The sequence below is a fragment of the Manacus vitellinus genome, unplaced genomic scaffold (assembly GCF_001715985.3).
Source record: "Manacus vitellinus isolate BGI_N305 unplaced genomic scaffold, ASM171598v3 scaffold_0_pilon, whole genome shotgun sequence".
NCBI classification, from domain to species: Eukaryota; Metazoa; Chordata; class Aves; order Passeriformes; family Pipridae; genus Manacus; species Manacus vitellinus.
In genome coordinates, this window is record NW_021938789.1 from 31541971 (window position 1) to 31559900 (window position 17930).

The window sequence follows — 17930 nt, forward strand, 5'->3', positions numbered from 1 at the left end:
CCACACCCAGATCCTGTATCAGAAATAATCCAAGTGGAAATAATCCAAGCAGGAAAAGCCCATAACAGTAAGACAGATAAATTATTTCAGGTGGCCTGGGTGATGGCAGCTGTTCCTCTTCCCCAGGAGCCCATGACTGCTCTCCCAGGGGTTCCTGTAGTGTTAATGGTAATGCAGGAACATGTTATGCTCTAAATAAAAACATGTTTCTGTTAAATATTCTTAGCAATATGAATGCCTCTTTCTTCTTTCAAACCAAAGCTACAAACCCAATATTATTTTCTCTCTTACTACAGCATTAAGGAGATGGCTGCATGTTCCTAAATTCATGGAGAAGAGGAAAGATGTGAGTAACCAGCAGTTGCCCTTCTCTAGGTGAGGGCACTTCTCCCTTTTCAGGAAAGCTCCAAGTCTCAATAGAGTTCTCATTAAAAAATATATGGAACTAGTGACTTTCCAGAGCATTATAATTTGAACATGTATTTCTAGGTCTCCTTTCCTTAGAAAACACACCAAAATATCAGGCAGAACTCCCTTCCACATAAGTATTTTCTCACTCTTGTATTCAATCTTTTATGCCACTACAGCTAAATAAAAAGGGTATTAGGGAATGTGCCAGTCTAGTGTTGGCATGTCTTCAGTCTAAAAATAAAATAAAATGAGTTAAGAAACCAAAATTTTAAAAGCAAATATATTAAGGTAAAGGAAGATCATAGAGGTTAACATTCATTGGGATAAAACCAGCACTGGTTATAAAATTTTTGAGTTGCCATAACTGGTCTTTTTCATGCAGTTTAAAGTTTCTTTGAGTGCAATAGCCAATGCAGTATAAAACCAGATAAGGAACAATTTAAGGTCTGACAAAATTAACAACTGCATACAGGGCAGAAAACAGACTTCCTACAGGAAAGTTGTTGGGTTTTGGTGTTAGACTATGAATAGATCTCCTAAATATATACTGCTGAAAAGTTTCCATTTGTAAAGCCAAAGTGACTTACAGAACATCAGCTACATACAACTACATACACAGATATTTAGTGGGTTCAGCTATAAGACATTGATTCTGTATCTGAAACCTTAATTTCCTCATCAGTAAAACAGGGCTTGAAAAGAAATGTCCATGTATTTTAGTAAACATGTAAAAAAATACAATGCTCTGCAATAAAGAAATCTCAGGTTGGAGAATAAAAAAAGGAAGATGATAAAATACAATGACTTTGATATGCAAAAGTATTCTTGCCAGTGAACATTTTAAGGCATCAGAGTCAAGATTATTCACTTAAGCTAATAAAATATATTTTTAAAGCATCGGCTTAAAAACTATAATGAATTCTGCAACATAATGCCTTTGGTAACATTAAGTAGTACATTATGGTTGTTAGATAAGCCAAATTATAGATAAAATTATGTCCATTTCTTAGAAATTAACAGCTGTGAAGCCATTCCTGAAAATTATGAAAATTATGATTGCTGGGACTGCAAACAGTATTTTGACCAGTTATCAGTACAGAATAAATTCTTTCAAATATCGTACAAGATAAAACCTGTTCAATTTGCCTCTCCTTTGCAGCAATGCTAACTGGCCAAGTCTATCACTTGGTGCTTAGTCTAACACTGGTGCTTAGTGTTAAAGGCTGTGAAGACTTCTTTGATCATAGACATGAATTTTAGAGTTTAAAATGAAACTTTTCTTTTTTTCCCCTCATAAAAGCCTTAGCATTTTATATACCGTGACAAACTTGTTGGAAGATAGATTGTCCAAGCTATTACAAGGGATAAAATCAAGAGTAGTCTGACCATTTACTTCTAGATATCCATATCACTTAATACATTACTACAATGCAAGAAAACTCTGAAGCTGTTGAACAGTGGGTCGTGAGAATATGCCTAATTAACTCCCCAGATTCCCACAAAGAATGAACAACAGAAAAAAAAATGGTCAGGAAGAAAAAACAGATTAAGTGAGGTATTCATCCTTCAGCTGAGGATGAGATTTGAATAAGAACCTGAAATAACCAAGATCAATGCATCTCATTACACTAACATGGGCTTATGCTGGCTGCAATCAATGATCACCATCAAGCCCCCTTGTAAGGATCCAATCATACTTTTGTCACACAATGCAAACATAAAGGATTATTTTTAAAGTTCATTTTAAACGGAAAAAACACATCATTGTTTCCAGTAAATATAAAACTTATGTTAAAAACTGAGAATCAGTGTCTTTCATGTCTTGCTGTAAGTACAGCAGCCTCTCTGTTCTCAGCTTAAGAGCAAAACCATAACTAGGTACCTCTGATTACCTGCAGTTCCTGTGTGCATTTCACCACACACATACAAGCTTTGATTTTGAAATTATGCACCCTGAGAAATATTACCAAAACAAATACCTCCCAAAGAGGCACAAGACATCTCTCAAACACATGATCTAGGCATATGGGAATCAGAGAAAGAGGACATAGGGCAGATGAAGTGTGCTCAAGGACAGCAGATTTCAAAGAATTCTAATTATTTTTAAAGTAGGCCAACCCCCAGGATATATCCATTTCATCCAGAAAAATTAATCCAGCCTGCTCCCTGCCATCCTCTTTTCCCAAGGCCCCTCAGGCATACACAAAGATTAAAAGCTACATGAACTATCCTGGCAGTCTGCTCCCTTTTATCACAACAGCTTGACAACTCCCCTGTCATCACCAGCCTTGGTAGAAGATAATAATGGGAGCAAAACTTGTTAACTTCCCAAGAGGTGACTGACGTGACTATTCATGGAAAGGGTAAGCCTGCTCTCCACTACAGCCACTCTGCATCTTTCAAAAATTTGACCCCCTGTTTGTCTATGTGAAATAATGGCAATGGCTTTGACATTTTGGACACCTACTCACTGCTCTGTCAATAAGCACTCGAGGGGCTCATCATCCACTGTTAAAGTTGGGCCAGAGTAACTGTTTGCCCTAAGTTTGACATCAAAGACTTCTCCTAGTCTTGATTCCAGAATTATGGATAACTGTTCTCCTTGAGGATTTTTTTTTTCTGTAGATGACCCTGAAAGAGGGCATTATGCCTGGACTTGCACAAAATGCTTCATGACCTCACTCTCAAGTCAACACTTCCTGGTGTTCCTTAGCCCAAACTTTCCTGTACTATTCATGTAAATGAAAACTAAGCAAAAGTTCAAGATGAGTATTTTAGACTGGTATTGGAAAACACAGAGGGACAGAAGACTCGCCAAGATCACACAAATGTATCCAAGGAACTAATTAGCAGTTTTATTTTAGACACCCAGGGCTGAAATATCTCCACCGAGAGTACTCAAGACCACTTTACTCATTTGGTAAATCTCATGCTGTAGGAGTATTTTACACTGATTGAAATATCAGAATTTGGAGTTGAGGATCTCCAAAAAGCTAGACAAAAGGCAGCAGGACATTCTTCTCCCTCACCAACAGGAGCTGAGACACAGGAAACCCATGCAGCATCCTTCTGGACTTGAGGGCCCTTGGTTAAGAGCTCTGAAATCAGAGGTAATCGATTAATTTACAATCACTAAAATTTCATATTCCATCAAAAGAAATAAACAACAGAAAACCCACCTACCACGCTTTTCCATCTCTGCAGTTTACCAAGATACTGTTTTTACACTATCACTAGTGAAGGTCTTGGTTCTTGGTGCAGGAGGAACGTATTTCATAGATGGGAGGCAAATGGAAGAAATGAGAAAAAAACCCAACATATTTCATAGCTGCAGTTTAAAGCTTCTCAGAGACTTTGAAATGTTAGAATAACACTGTGGGAGATGGATTAGCAGAGCCAGAGCAGGTGAAGCGGTCTTATAAAAGCCATATATTATGAGCCTTGAAGAGCTGACTTCAAGGCCTCATTTAAGTGAGTGTAGCAAATCTTGTTTCAGAGAGAACCATACAGAGAACAATTAATTTTCTCTGAAGAACACATTATCTTAATATTGTCTTTCTTGATCTTCCTTCCTCAATCGGAAAAACAGAAACTTCATTTATGAGGTATCTTGGTTATTTTTTTCGGTTTTGTTTCAAAACATGAATACAGATGAGGCATTTTCTGCACCCAACCTAAAACATTAAATACTTCTTTCTTTGACATATCTAGAATTCTTATTAAATAGCTCAAAACAAAGACATTGCTTAAATATCTCAAATCCATAAAGGCAGGAACTGAGAAATAAAATGGGGTGCTGCTATACTTTGGCCCTTTGTTCACTTAGTCATGCTTAAAAGGAAAATCTTTTACTACAGATTAAAATCAAACAAATTTTAATCCTAAGCTTGTTACAAAAATATCTGAATATGGAAAAAATTATATTTGGTTTCAAAAATATGGTATTTTTTCCAAAACACAGTATTTAAATAATAATTTTCTGCATTATTAAAAAAAATGAACTGTATTTACTCAAGTCAGAACAGTTCTTGCTGAGCTGTTTTCATTGTCAATTTTTTAAAATGCAGCAAAATAAGTAAGAAACTTTGTGGGCTGAGAACCATCTGCTTATGCTTTAATTTCATTAACACTTATATTTTGAGATTGTCAACTGTAAAGCAAGTTTTCCAAATGTAAACAGCATGTAAACCAGTATTATTGCTTTTACCTTATTCCTTCCTCCTCTTCTGCTGCTCAGAGGTTTACCACACATCACTGCTGACTGCTGCTATTTGCAACTGAATGTTCCACAAGGAAATAAAAGGAAAATACGTTGCAGCTTAGGAAAGCAAGAGCAATGCAAAAAAATCTTACTGGAGTCAAGGATTGCAACAAGGGATTCAAAAAGACATGGTCAGAGAGAAACTTAAAAGAAATACAGACCACTCTAGAGCAGCAAACTGTTTGTTATAATAGTTTATAATAGTTTATTATATAGTTTATCATAATAGAGAGAAAAAATAAAAAAGCAATTTGTTCTTTTGCAAGGAAGCATGCTTATGCAGAAGGATGTTTAATTCATGGTTAATACAATTCTTTTTAAAACATCATCTCTTCATTTCAAAAAGTAGCCATTTTTGTTTCAGTAATAATGTATATATGTAGCCTGGTAAGAAAAATATTTTTATTCCCACATGGGAAGTCCATGGGTTTTCAGAAAATAGGAGTTCTGTGCTATAAATGCACCTGTAGGAAAGCACCAACCTGCTTCAAAATCAGCTCACACTAAGCAAAGAATTTGGTTTTTTTTTCAAATTTCAGACCTATCAATGCAAAGATATTCCAGTGAGTAAGCAAACAGTTCAAAATTGTTCAATCCCAAGCAGAGGGAACACAATAAGGATGCTTATTTGAAAAACAAAGGTAGAATACAAGTATTAGCATTCTCCTCTAGATCTTTTTACAGTTATTTCCACCAAAGCACATACTTTCCCTGCAAGCTCTTTCAAAGAGGAGGATGCTATAATTAAACAGATAAATCCTAATCTCCCATAAAGCACAACCTTAACCTTTTGTTTAAGTTTACAGAAACCCACTAAGTTTAATTTTTTCTCTTACAACCTATGTTAGGTGAAAGGCCAAAACACCCCCAAATCCAAGCCTAAACAGTATCACAGGTTGTGAGCACATGCATATTGGTGGCTCCTAACTGCTCCCCTTTGTTGAGCCATGCTGGCAACATCTTACTTCCTGAATGTTACCTTGACACTGTGATTAGTCATAGGGGGAAAAACCTCACTCACCAAAACAGTGTCTAAACCTAGCACACTGTGGGACAGAGATGGACAGATAAAGGCAAATTCAAGCAAGATAAATTCCCTTTAATTCACAAAAATACTAAAGAGAACTGATGGACAAGGTGGCCTTTTGAGCAGCATGGCTTTGTGGTCAAAGCTCAGCTGGAGTTGAAGCTGGCCAGAACTGTAGGGGACAACTGAAAGATTTTTTTAAAAATACATTAACAGCAAAAGGCATTGCAGAAATGACACCGGGCTGTTACAGGATGATGATGGTTACCTCAGAAACAGGGACCTTGACTAGGCAGAGATGTTTAATGCTTTCTTTGTCTTCAACACCGATGATGGACTAAGGGGGTTCCAATGATCAACTGGTTGACCCTGAAGCTGTATGGGATTTGCTTCTCCAGCTGGATCCCTAAAAATCTATGGGGCCCAATGGAATTCATCTGACAATGCTTAAAGAGCTGGCTAAGGTCATCACAGGGCCTCTCTTGGTGATTTTTTAAAAGGTCTTGGAAAGCTGGAGAGGTCCCAGTTGACTGCAAGCTGGCTAACACTGTTCCAATTTTCAAAAGGGTAAGAAGGATGACCCTGGAAACTACAGGCCTGTCAGTCTCACTTCAGTGCCTGGTCAAGTTATGAAGAAGATTATTCTGAGAGGTGTTCAAAAACATCTAAAAGACAACGCAGTCATTAGTCACAGTCAGCACAGGTTCATGAGGGGAAAATCCCGCTTGTCAAATTTGATTTCCTTTTATAATAAGGTAACCCAAGAAATTGATCAAGGGAAGCCAGTCAATGTAATCTTTCAGGATTTCAGTAAAGCTATCAATGCTGACTCTCACAGGATCCTTCTGGACAAAATGTCCAGCACACAGCTGGATAAACACATCATGTGGTGGGTGAGCAATTGGCTCATGGGTCGAGCACAGAGGGTAATAGTGAATGGGGTGACATCAGACTGGTGACCTGTCACTAGTGGGGTTCCACAGGGCTCCCTCTTGGGCCTTGTGCTCTTCAACATCTTCGTAAATGACTTGGATGCAGGACTGGAAGGGATACTAAGTAAGTTTGCAGATGATACAAAATTGGGAGGCGCTGTTGACTCCCTCGAAGGCAGGGAGGCCCTGCAGAGAGGCCTTGACAAATTAGAGGGCTAGGCAATCACCAACCATATGAAGTTTAACAAGGGAAAGTGCTGGATTCTGCACCTGGGATGGGGCAACCCTGGATGTACGTACAGACTGGGGAATGAGATGTTGGAAAGCAGTGCCATAGAAAGGGATCTGGGGGTCCTGGTTGATGGCAAGCAGAATATGAATCAGCAGTGCCCTGGCAGGCAGGAGGATCAACTGTTAGTAAGAAAATTTCCCTGTCCAACCACCCAGTAGACACTCTGGCAGTCACATCCGTGCTACCTGCAGACTGCAGCCCCTTTGCAGTGGGCAGCTCCAGTGAGTTGACAGGTGCCCCACTTGACTCCCTGCACACCCCCCACTCACACATTCAGACCAGGTTTCCTTACTGGCTCAGTCCTAGGTTTCTCACAACACTCTCAGACATTTGGATCCTTCAAATAGTTTAATCTTGGTGCAATAAGTAAATAATAAAATAACAGCTCAACTTGGAGGCCTCCGAGGGAGGGACCCTGAACAAAGGAAACTCTGGGCTTTTATACCCTCAGAGTCTAAACTTGGGAAAGTCTGGGCTGCTGTCTTCTGTGCTTGTGCCTCCGAGTGTCCCCATGCCCTTTGCTATGCAAAGGGTCTGCAGTTCAGTTCATGGCCTCTTGCCTGTGGCACCTGCCACACAGAGCTCAATCTGCAGCTTGGACTGCAGCTGCATATTCATTAACACTGTCTCTGGGGGTACATGAGGCAAAGCATCGCAAGCCAGTTGAGGGAGGGGATTGTTCTGCTCTGCTCTGCACTGGTGCAGCCTCACCTTGAATATTGTTTTGGGCACTGGAATATAAGAAAGATATTCAGCTATTAGAGAGTGTCCAAAGGAGGGTAACAAAGATGGTGAAGGGCCTTGAGGGAGAGCCATATGAGGAGCAGCTGAGGTCATTTGGTCTGTTCAGCCTGGAGGAAACTGAGGGGAGACCTCATCACAGTCTAAAACTTCCTCGTGAGGGGAAAGGAGGGGCAGACACTGATGTCTTCTCTGTGGTGACCAGTGACAGAACCCAAGGGAATGGCCTGAAGTTGTGTCAGGGGAGGTTTAGGTTGGATATTAGAATAAGGTTCTTCACCCAGAGGGTGGTTGGGCACTGAAACAGCCTCCCCAGGGAAGTGGTTACAGCACCAAGCCTGATAGGGTTCAAGCATTTGGACAATGCTCTCAGGCACATGATGTGACTTCTGGGCCTCTCCTGTGCAGGGTCAGGACCTGGACTTTGATGATCTTTCTGGGTCCCTTCCAACTCAGAATACTCTGTGATTCTATGTTGCTATTTTTACACTAATCATCTGCAGTAGACATTTGTTTTCCATACTTAAGGAGGAAATCTAGTAATTAAATATAACTGTTACCAGACTTGGAGTCCTTCTCTCAGATTATATGGCCTAGTTACTGCAAAAAGCATCCCACTCCTACCCCCCCACAAGGTAGAAGTCAAACCTATTAATGTAACAGCTTAGCCTGCCCTATTTCCACTTGGCAGTCTCCCGTAATGCTGATTTAATATCTGACAAAAATAGGACAAAGACGCTGTCATTTTTCATTAGAGAAAGTCAGCTTAATACAAGCAATTTTGACTCTGCTGAGCTTGGGTTAGGGAAGGTGAATTGCTGCTTGGCCATGTGGCAAAAAATCCACGTATCTGCTTCTGGATATGTCTTTCTCTCAAGGCTGTCATCCTGATGACCCACTGAGTCTTTTCCAATGACTAAATTTACTAGCACCAGAATTCCTACTACTTCAGTTTAGCTACCCATATCTTATTTCACCACATTTAAAATTGAGAGTTAATTATTTCCTAGATTTTGATTTTAAAGAGGAATTTATTACATGCTATTTTTAATATCCCACCATTTGGCCACTAAGCAGCACAAACTACCACTTATGTTTTGTTTTGTTTTTTTTCCCTCCAAAAACAAATTACAGCCTACCCAGTCTATGGCATTAGTTCCAATTTCTGTGGTCTTACTAATGTTTTCTTCATTAGATACTGCAACAGATGAATAGTTTTGCCTGTATGATTCCCAAAACAGACACAATTACTGGCTTTTGTTACATTATGTTACCTAAGCGTGCAGCGTCACCTTTCATCCTAGGCTAAGGACCCTGACAAAGGTTCCCTGGATACTCTAGGTCCCTCTTCTTCTGCAGTGGGATTCCTGAAAAGCAAATGCCAGGTCTAGCTTAAGATCTTTGATTTTTCATTTGTTCAGTTGTTTTACATTACTCACAAATGGTAACGCTTGGGGCAAAAACAGGACAAAAGGAATCTTGTCACATTCATAAAAAAATGGTGCAAACCTGCTCTTTATAGAGGAGTAGACATTTACATAATGAATAGACTTGAGATAATAATGAGTTCTTTACCTAACTTAATACAAGCGATCTTAATGACAAGAGAGTTCAAGAAACTTTTAATGCAATCTATATATGTATACATAAATTGTAGGTATTATGAAGGTTCTCTTTTTTTCCATTTCTTCACATTGTTTGCTTTGTGGTCATTGATTCTGCAACATAACTCAAAGCATTTGTCAAATTATTTCGCTTTTAATATGATAGGGATTGGGGTTTTTACACTATCCCAAGGGTGATAGATTTTTACAAGTTTTTTCAAAGCCAATTTAGATGAAAGCACACATTAAAAAAATTAGCATTTAATATCTCAAAACATTTTGCCTATTACTGTTGCTAGCAACACTGAAGATTACTCTAATAAGTGATGCTTACTTTCCACAACGGCAGTAGTTTGGCTATAGCAAGCTCACTAGCTCACTGTGCACAGATTTCAAACAGAACTTGTTGAGCACAAAAAATTTGCCAAGGTGTTAATTTCTGCTGAATGTTCTATGACAAGTAGTGACTTATTATAGCTTTGATTGGAGAAGGCAGCGTGGCTACATCTAACCCTGCACCTGTATGGAGCTTTTCATACCCAGGTGACGCATGATGGTGTTGAGCTTCCAGATAATACCAGAGCGGCAGAACCGATGCAGTGCCCTTTGTGTTAGGTCTCATGCAATTATGGAAAGGCAAACAACTCAAAAGTGACCAACATACAGATACAAAGCAACTGGAGAGAGATTATTTTGTTATTTAATCACCCGTGTACCACCATGTTTTTAGCAAGTTCAGACAACTTGAATACCTTCACTACTGAACACCACTCTCCCTGTTACATCAGATTTACCATCCTATTTTGACTCCTGCCTTTCCACCAGTAATTGTATCAACTTCAAATTCCTATGTCTCAGTTTCTCTTCTAAACACACTTGCCATTATTCCTGAAGGGAAAGTGAAGAATTTCCTCTGGGATATACACCACAAAGTATCTAATTTAAACCGCAATAACACTTCAAGTTCAGTCTGCAACTTGTCATTAAGATCTCAGTGACAGTCCAGCCAAGCTATACAGGATATTAGCAGTTCTTAAAGTGGGGCAGAAGAGGTGTCACCAGAAAGCTCAAAAATGTCCGTTCAGCTTTTTTCTCTTTTTTTTCTAATGCTTCTGCCTCCACATCATAAATTCTCCACCTTCTATTGTCCATGTGGGAATTATAATGTTTAAACTTGGCAGTCAGTGAAGGCCCATAGCCCCAGCTGCAAGCCCATCATCTGGTTTCCTGAACCAGAAGGACGTGCTAGAATCGCCACCTGCAGTAGGGCACTCAGCAAAGCCTCCTCTCCTGCTCCAAGGGCAACCACTCATCCCTCACTCTGGCATGGCTGCTGTGACATCTGGCAGCAAGGACAGCTAACAGCTAACTGTCCTGGCTGGGAGATGAGAGTATAAATGTCTAAGGGTGGGAAACTGACCTCAAAAGCTCCTATTAAGTTATAGAGCACTGAAAGCACATCTGGTATAGGAGATATGCATGCTGTCAAGGGGTGGTAGGAGGAAGGAGACAGTTGTCCAACTTTTTAAGCCACCCAAAAAAAGCCCTGGGAACACAGTACAGAAAGTCTGAGAACTGTTGACAAACAAATATGATGGGAACAAAAGCCCATTAAAAACATGCCGCTTACAGACACAAAAAATTAAATACCTTCAATATACAAGAAGCCCATCAGTGGCTCAGGTGCAGTGGCTATGGGAAATACTGAAAATACTGTAATGCTTCAAATCTGAAGCACCATGTTCCCAGATATGAGGCCAAGCAGCCCATGCCAAATTTTCAGGAAGTTCTCCTCATTGTACACATGAACAGGACAGAACATGGAATTTATTTTGTGGGTTTATCAATCTCACCACCACATTTCTGACTTGTGCAAGGTCAGCCACATACTTCCAGCAAATCTTTTACTACCTTACTAATCCCCTTCCGGAGCATAGGAACACACTGGACACTCTTCCTTACTAAGTCCTTCATATCGACAAATGAACAGAGTAATTTGTATTTGATCAGATTCAGAGAGTTAAAGTTGACTTATAGTACATTTACTCCAAATATGCTTTCAATTTTTCAGTAATGAATCTTTCTTTACTGTTTTGGTCCTATGGTTCTGCCTGCTGTACTACCTACTCCTTGACAACACCAGCTTTTAAGGCTGTGCCTCTGAGGCTGATCATTAGTGACACACCTTGCTGGAGACCAGCAAGTACTATAGCTGGGATCTCTACAGCAGTCTTCTTCTGATGAATGGCCTCAAAGGTGTGATTGGCTTATGGTGCAGGGCCAGGAGCTGGACTTGACAATCCTGATGGGTCCCTTCCAACTCAGCATATTTGCTGAATCTATGATTCTCAGTCACTTCCTGCTGCCTCCAAAACTGTGACCCCTTGACCAGAAGAGCAGAAGGTATCAGAAAACATCCAAGAAACACCACAACATGCTAATTAAATCAATGATTCTACCTAATCTTTTACCACAGCCATAAACAATAGAATCCTTGCCTAAATATTCAGTAACTTTGCAGTCCTTACTAAGCAGGCAACCTTACTTACAAAAAAGCTGATGTTCATTTAAAGACTCTGAGGACAGATGTTAATATATTTTCAATGTTTCTGTTTGGTTTAGATTGAAAACTGAAAGCTCATATGGATAAGAGTGATTTTATTGTCTTTGGATATTTCTGATAATGCAAATAAATACTTTACCTCTCCCTCCAAATCCCACAGTACTTTTTCCTCAAATGGATTCCTGGAGAAGGTTCCACAGTCGGGTTACCTGGAGAAGACTTTTGTCCTCCCAACTTCTATATATGCTTTCAATGAACATAGCATCTGTGGGAATCTTCCATGAGAAAGAAAGGTCTTATCTCCAACTGTCTGTATTACTGTTATTACTTCTTTGTTCTCTCATTTCCTTCCTAAACAGCCACTTCTCCACTTTCATTTTTATTTTGAATACTCTCTGTACATTAATCTTTTTAATTCTCCAAAAGAACTCTGAAATCTTTTATCAGTAGAAAAAAACATAACAGTATTCGAAGGAATAATTTTTTAAAGGTACATAGTCATAACACTACAAGGTCTTCAATATTACCTATTGTCTGCTGCTGTAAGCAGGAAAAGATTCAAGGTTACAACTAAAAAAGAATAACACGGCAGATCTTTTGATCTTTAATGTTTCGGTGTTATTAAAAAGTGACAAGGGTTACAGTGCAGAGAGGGAAAGGGTACTGCTGAGGTTAGCTAAAAAAAGCTAAATTCTATTTTAAACTGGCACTGACTGAGGAGGAATTTTATACTTGTTAGCTAGAGCTTTCAACACGAGCAAAGGGAGGAGGGTGTTGTACAGGAAGAAGAATTAATCTGTCATCTTTGGCTTAACAAACTTTCGGGCAACTAACAACAGAGCAAACACACACATTTGTATAACTGAACAACATGCACAGCACTACATTTTAAAGAAACAGTTAAGATTAAGCTACTTCCCACATCCTGAAGCTGTACCAACGCACAGTCTGTTTCCAGGTGTTGCAGGGAGCACACCACAAGATACAAGACCACCTCTTGGGATCAGCTCTGCCTCTCCTAGCATAGTGCAGGGCATGTAGGTCCTAATCTCTGAACATATTGGGCTCTGACAGCTCCCCAGAAATATGCTGTGAAGCACTGCTAGCAGGGAATGCAGTCATTACTGCTTAACTACTATTCCTTACCTGAGCAGCTTCTGAGGTGGAAGGCACTCCAAACCAAAACACAGATTTAGTAATAACGATACTGTTTCCCAGAAAATGATGAAGCAGCATGTGTTACCCACTCTCATATATATCACAACAGCAAGTAAATAGCTGATCTAGCTAATGAACCAGATATTCTGTTTAGATTTCATCATTGTCAGTGTTTACTCAATATGATTATATTTGTTCTCAACAAAGACTGAATTATTTCCTGAGATGGCTGTCATGGATATTTCCTCCTCCAGTCAAGAGAGGGTAATCAAGACAGAATGCTGCTTCATCAGGGGCTGGACCGTAAAAACTCTTCCAATCCCTTTACTGGCATACACACCAGATAGAAATATTTCTGAATTAGACCTCACATGGGAATGGAAGTAGATACAATGGTTCAGACCAAAAGTCTCCAAGTAAAAGCATTTAGGCTCATAAGAAAGGACAGCATGATTCATTACAGCACCTGAGTAAGCTGATAAAGCATATGCACTATAGGGCAGTTGGCACCCCAGAATAAGCATCTGAAGATGGTCACTGCCCTACACAGCAATGCAATCACAACTACTTTTTTTCCCCAGAGATTGTCACTTTGCAGGTCCGTTTACAGCCCTTTCCTGAGCACAAAAAGTAACCTGACTGCTTTTGATGCAAAATGTCTTCTCCCTGACATTTTCTTGGGAGGTATGCAAATAAATTCCTGAAGGTTTTTCTGCACACAGAAAAGCTCATGTCGTGTCTAGAAAACCAGACTACAGAAACTTCACTATTTAGTAAACTGCTTATCTCCAAAAGAACCACTGTGGCCTATTACCTCAGCAGTAACTGCCAAGATACAGCAAACTGTAACAGCTTCAGAAGACAGAACATTTGCTGAAGGAGTTTGGAGTCATTTCCAGTTTTTGAAAGCAAGAGTTCTGTCAGTTCACTTGCCTTCCACAATTATTGAAAGCAGCACACTAGAGAGGGCCAATGATCATTAGCAAACACATCTTAAAAGATCCCTTTTTAAGATAATCACTTGAAAATTTTATGACTTTTCCAAGATTATTTTAATCTTGGCTAATCTTACTTCAAGCAGATCTCCTTAAGTCCAGTTACATTCCTGAGCTCTAAAACATCTGGTGAAAACGGAAGAAGCACTTTGACTTCTTCTGAGACCCTGGTGTCAAAGGGTCAGATTATTCTCACCTGACTAATACAAGGCCACGGCAAGACTCGCTCTGCAGATTTGTTCTGACATCCTGAAGCTTTTCTGGATGCGCTGCCCACCTAACACCTCACCATTTCGGGTTGGAAGATCTGCACCGCCAGCTGGATAAAGCCTTTTGGCTTTCCGTGCGCTGTTTTTAAATCACCTGATCTGCTGCTTCTCCTTGGCAAAGCCTGCCGTTTGGTTAGAAAAGCGCCAGGAAGCCGATCCGTGGCGCCTAGGTGAGTTGGCGAGGGAACACCTGCGCCCTTTGCTGAACCTCTAGGGAGACCTTTGCAGGACACTTACACGCAGCGGACATCGGCGCAGGTATTTAGGGATGGAAAAGCCCCAAAGGGGAGACGAACCCACAGGTTTCGGGTGCCCAGGGCACCGCCGGCGGGGAAGTCCCGGGGAGTGAGGGAAGGGCCCCGGCGGGACACTGCCCGCAACACCGCGCCGGCGGCGGGCACGGTGGGCGGGGGCAGTGCGCCCCGCCCGGGTGGCAGCGCGATCGACCACCGGGAGGGGACACCGTCGGGATGGGACATCGCCGCGGCTGGGACCCCGGTGTCGCCCCGGAACACGGCTTCCCCGATCCCCGCCGCGGGCAGCTCCACGGCGCGGCGCCGCCCGGCTCGGGGCCGGATGAGCGCCGCCTCGCCCGCTTCGCGCTCCCTCTCAGGGCCTTGCAAGGCTCCGCAGGCGCAGCCGCGCAGCCGCCCCCAGCTCGTCCGACAGCCGTCCCCGCGTCACAGCCCGGTGCGCGCGTCCCCGCCACCCGCTCCGTCGCGCCACGGCCCCGCCGCCGCGCGCCACTCAACCCCGCGTCCGTACCGGAGATGCTGTCTCTCGGCGCGGGGCGACCAGCGAGGACCAGAGCAGCAGCAGCCCCAAGAAGCTGCCCGCCCAGCAGCACCGCGCCGCAGTGCAGGAAGCAGCTTCAGCCGCATCTCCTCGCCCGGCCCTCTGCCTCCCGCCGCCGCGCACGCCAGCGCCCGGCCCCGCCGCACCGGCCGCCTTCCGCCCCCGCGGCACGGCACGGCCGCCGCCGCCGCTCCCCCGCCTCCCCCGGCCGCGCTGCTCTCCAGGCCAGCCGCCCGCCCTGGAGGCTGTCCTCCCGCCGACGCACGACTACAAACTTTCTTTTTTTCTTTTTTTTTTTTTTTCTTCTCTGTTTTCCCCTTTTTTTTCCTCCCTCCCCCGCCTCCGCCCCGGCAGGGCTCCCCGCTGCGGGCGCGCGCCTGCCTCCCCCCGGCGCAGCGGCCGGGTTGATGCGGAGCAGGAAGTGGCCGCCGCGGCAGCCGCGGTTCCACGTGGCCGACCCGCCAACCGCGGGACGGGGGGCGCCTCGCCGCCGGGGCCGCGCCGCTGCCTGCCGCCGCCCGGCCGCCCCGCGGCGAGTGCGCTCCGCGCACTGCTGCGCCGCACGCGCGCCTGCACCCCGCCGCAAGGGGGAGGGGGAGAGCTCGAGTGGGGCTTGGGCTTTCCCAGCTGGGTGGGCAGCGCTGCTCGGGCACCGACTATTAAAAATTAAGGTGCAAACGCTTAACTCGAAGGGTTGTCATAGGCGTAACACAGGCCCGTTAATTGCGTGCAGCCTGGGCAGAGTAGCACTGGAAAGGCAACAGATTTTTCTTGCGGATAGCAAATTAAGTACAAGATTACAGAGATGCTATCAGCCCCATAGCTTGTGTGTTTTGTTACTAATTTTCTGCACTAAAAGTTAGGCATCCTATTTCCTCCTTTGGAGAAATCTGACACGTGCACGCACACACACAAACATGATAATGTAAGCTCTCCACAAAGCAGAGTGATGCAAGAACAATACAATTTAATACTTTTGCCTTTTCTGTGTATTCAGTATTATCCTCTTGCTTTGATGATTTTTAGTTCTAATTCTTGTGCGCGCTGGAAGGATATCAGATCCAAGGATTCTGAATATTAACTTTCAATGATAAGGAGTATAGAAATGAAACAGGATATTACACCCTGAACAGGATCACTTTGGAGGAAAAAAAATCCCCACACCTAAGTGACCTTTGTAGCTGGACACACCTAAACACAGAAGTCTTTGTTTATTCATATAACTTGTGCTATAGCACTGTGTGCTTTTTTTTTCTTCCCCATTCCATAAGATCAAGGTATGAGACGTAGACAAATGTGATGTTTAAGGCATGTGCAACAGCCCTAATCCTTACAGGTGTTTGCACAGCCTTGTGACTTCCACAGGTCCTCAGAACTGTTTTCCCCAAACCCCCTCCCTGTTTGCAGTTGCAGTAATTAGACAAACATCCCAACACAAAGGTTTAGGTGACTGTTTTCACGTAGGTAACAGCATCTGCACAGGGCTGGGAGGGATCGGGGTTTTTTGCTGGGAAAGACATGAGTTGGGGTGCTCAGCTCTGAACAGATCCCTCGGCTTCCTGAGCCTGGAAGGAAAAGGCAAGCTGGGGCTGTAAACTGTGGAGCTCTGTAGGCTCTCAAAGAAGTATGAAGTGTTTTCCCCATGTCTTGTTTCATTCCTTTCTGGAGACCTTATGGCAGCAAACAGTGCTCTTTCCTCATGTTGTTTCATTCTCCATGTTTGGGATCCCTTTTTAGTCTCCTGTGCTGTTGCTCTCAGCACATTCAAGAAGAGTAAAACAAAAAAAGAAGTTACACTTAGCACTGCATTGAGGGTACAGTAAAACTCGCTACAGCCATGGGATGTGATACCACTGCTGCTGCTTCTCAGAGCTGAGAGTGACAGGGACAGAGCTCTCTGCATGCCAAGTTGATACGATGAAAACTCACATTTGTAAGGCTGCCTGCCAAAACTGGGTTTGAGGGTTTTTTTATATGAAGGTGTATGTTCTGTTGAAACCCACAGGCAAGCCACATATCTATCATTATCACAGACAGCTGCACGCTAGACAATGACCAAGAGTTTTGTTGGTTTGGTTTTAGATACCCAAAGTCTTGCTGTCAGTGTATTCCCCCATTAGTTGTCTGAGGACAGTGGCTTCTGTACAGGGCATTTTAAAAACTCTGCATTTTACCCTGAAAGAGAAGAAGTTGAAGACCACTGGGAGGCAGTACGGGGCAACGGAGAGGGTGTTCATACCAGCCAGCCCCTCTCTCTTCCAGAACCGCCAATGACAGGAGACTGGAGAAGGCATCATGTTTCTGCTTGACTATTACACCTGCCTGCCCTGGTGCCTTCACAGCAGGGAGAACCACCTGCTCATGTACTGGCCAGGCAGTCTGACTCCAGAAGTATTAGATTAATACTGACCTTGGAAGTAGTTTTATTTCAGTCGTATCCTCATTAAGGATACGCTGAAGTTTCAAATTCTGAGCTTACAGTTTCTCCTGTGTAGTAAAGTGCCTAAGAAGACCTGCAGAACATATTTTCACTCTTGTTGAATTCGTACCACCTAAGACAGAAAATGCAAATTAAAGTTGGCTTTGAATTGCCTGCAGTAACATTCAAAACCACTTTTCAAAGTCTTTTATGGCCTGGAGGGGAAAAGAGAGAGAGTTAAGCACAAATTTTTGCCTCTCTCAGTTACAAAATATGAGTATATATATAAATAAAAATCATGACACTTGTACTATCCAGGCAGCACTAAAACATGACACAATTCTGACTGTTATTAGGGAGTTAATCAACCTCTTTTAGACTGATATTCAGTCATTCAAATGTTTCAAATATATTGGCAACTGTCATAATGTTTGTATTTATATGTGGATGTCTACTGCTTGTT

At 42.6% G+C, this 17930-nt stretch overlaps 1 protein-coding gene across 2 annotated transcripts in view; it reads right to left on the minus strand.

Annotated features, from left to right (window-relative positions):
- Positions 1 to 17556, minus strand: part of GALNT7 (polypeptide N-acetylgalactosaminyltransferase 7) — a 76617-nt gene extending 59061 nt beyond the window's left edge. For both annotated transcript variants that reach the window (XM_018070841.1, XM_018070849.1), the window contains exon 1: positions 17459 to 17556. The gene's annotated coding sequence lies outside the window, so the exon portion shown is untranslated. The remainder of the gene's footprint in view (positions 1 to 17458) is intronic.
- Between the last annotated feature and the right edge of the window lie 374 nt (positions 17557 to 17930).